Raw genomic sequence first — 2,500 nt, 5'->3', positions numbered from 1 at the left:
TTCCTGTGCAGCTACTGTGACCTCAGATTTGGAACAAAGATTGGAGTTTCACAACATGCTCGGCACGCACATCCAAGAGCGCAAAATGAGGCTAGACTGGCAGCTCTAGCAAGCAGCAAACCATCAAAACTATGGTCACAGGAGGAAATATTATTATTAACAGAATTGGAAAAAGTGTACGAGAACAAAAGAAACATTAATGCGCTGATGGTCCCGCATTTTGACAATAAAAATAGTAAACAAATTGCAGAAAAAAGAAGAGATAGAAGAGATAAGAGCAAAAAATCGACAAAGGATGTACTGCAAGCATCCAATATCTCTGAGAATGACTCCTGCGATGAACCAGAGATTACAGTAGAAGTAACAACAGAAAGGCGCAGAGACTTTATCAATCGAAAACGAGCGCCAAAAATAAGAAACTTTGATGAGCTGAATGATAGAATCACAGAAATCGAAAAGTACACAAAAAACATCCAGCATCATGATGCTGCTATGGATCTGATGGATGAGATAGTGACTTATATATCAGAAAACACCAATGATATAAGTCCTGTACCATCAAATCATACCGAACTAACGAGCGAACCCGATAATGAACCTATGAACTCTGCTCAAGTTGAGCAACAGACTGCCCCTGTACAAAACAAGATACCAAAGAAAGATGGAAGGCCCAATCAAACACACAAGAAAAAATATACAAAAGCAAAGGGCAGTTACAAAGAATATCAGACAATGTTCCAAAAAGACAAAAAGAAAATTGCCAGGATAATCACTGATGGGGCAGAAGATGCCACTTGTCAAATCAGTGCTGATGAAATCTTCCAATACTATAAAGGCATAATTGAAAAAGAAAACAAGAAAAATCCCAAATTCATCCCAATTGACCGGATACCAGATGAATGGGAAATTGGAAGTTTATGTAAAGAAATTACACTGCTCGAAGTAACTAAAGCCTTTGATGAATCAGATTTAAAGAAAGCAGTGGGGCCTGATAAAATTGGTCTGAATGACTTAAATAAAGTGCATAGCAGGCAACCAAGACTACTACCCAGAATCTTATCGTCTTGGCTATTGATGAGAAGAGTACCAGACAGTATTAAGAAGAACCGGTCAATACTAATACCCAAGAATGTACCGATTAGCGAACTCAAAAAGATAAGTAATTGGCGTCCAATTACTATCTGTACGGCATTCATGAAGTTGTTCACGAAAATATTAACTAAAAGACTCACATTTTTCGTTGAAATAAATACGAGACAAAAAGGCTTCATGAAGGTGCGAGGTTGTCTCGAAAATCTGACTCTTCTGCAAAACATTATAAAAGGGGCACGAAAGAACAGAAGCTCGCTGGCAGTGGTGTTCATAGATATATCAAAAGCTTTTGACTCTGTCAGCCATGGTCATATTCTACAGAGTCTTGAAAGACACAGGGTTCCATCATGCATCAGAGACATAATAAAAGACTTATACACTGACTCAACAACATTTTTCAAGGGAAAAAACAATGAAGCAACTCCAGAAATAACAATGAAGTCAGGAGTTCAGCAAGGTGACTCTTTATCCCCACTGCTGTTTAATATTGCCATGGATCCTCTAATCTGTGATCTTCAGAAAGAAGGCAAGGGCTTCACATTTGGTTCCAATAATCTCATCAAGCAAATCACCGCTCTGGCCTTCGCCGATGACATCGCAGTACTCAGAAACACCTGGGAAGGAATGAGTACAAATCTGAAAATCATTGAAAAATTCAGTAAAATAACAGGATTAAAACTTAATGTGAAAAAAACACATGGATTTTATATAAGTCATCATAAAGATAAGATCCTAGTAAACAACTGTAGACCATGGCAATTTGAAAAACAAAACATTGAAAACATCCACCCAGGAGAAAGTGAGAGATACCTCGGACTGAACTTCGATCCACACACCGGCCATTCAAGCAACAACAAAATTAATGAGGTTCTTGTTGACTGGGCTCAAAAACTCGACAATCTACCACTTAAGCCCACACAGAAAATAGAAATATTGTGTCAATACTTGATCCCTAAACTGCCATTTAAACTGGAAATGACAGGAACAGAAGCGAAAACTTTAAACATTCTGGATCAAACAATTAGAAAGTATGTCAAACATTTCCTACACCTTCCTGCATACACATGTGATGGTCTCCTGTACTCGAAAAGATCCTTTGGGGGCCTCAGTATTCCAAAGTTATGTACGACAATTGGTCTGAACAAAGTTAATAACTTATTGTACCTCAGGGAAGCTCCAGACCTGTACATAGCTCATTCATTCATGTATGCAGGAGAAGTAATCAATGAAAAAATTGATAACATCATTAAAACACACAAACTCAACATAGTAGGCAGTAGATCTCTGAGTCATGAACTAAATTTGATAGCAACATATGACTGGAGGAAAGAAGAATTTGAGAAATGGGCAAATCTCCCTGTCCAAGGTGATGGTATAAAATACTTAGCGAGTAATCCAACCTCAAATT

At 37.9% G+C, this 2,500-nt stretch overlaps 1 protein-coding gene and 1 pseudogene across 1 annotated transcript in view; both read left to right on the top strand.

Annotated features, from left to right (window-relative positions):
- PLEKHM1 (pleckstrin homology and RUN domain containing M1) overlaps positions 1–2,500 on the top strand; it is a 448,316-nt gene that overhangs the window by 152,358 nt on the left and 293,458 nt on the right. The gene's annotated exons all lie outside the window — the stretch shown is intronic.
- The window catches only part of LOC146871382 (28S ribosomal RNA), an 8,143-nt pseudogene that overhangs the window by 3,321 nt on the left and 2,322 nt on the right, over positions 1–2,500 (top strand).

This window comes from Triturus cristatus, chromosome 1_1 (assembly GCF_964204655.1).
Source record: "Triturus cristatus chromosome 1_1, aTriCri1.1, whole genome shotgun sequence".
In the NCBI taxonomy this organism is placed as follows: Eukaryota; Metazoa; Chordata; class Amphibia; order Caudata; family Salamandridae; genus Triturus; species Triturus cristatus.
This window is presented reverse-complemented; position numbering and strand designations above follow the sequence as displayed.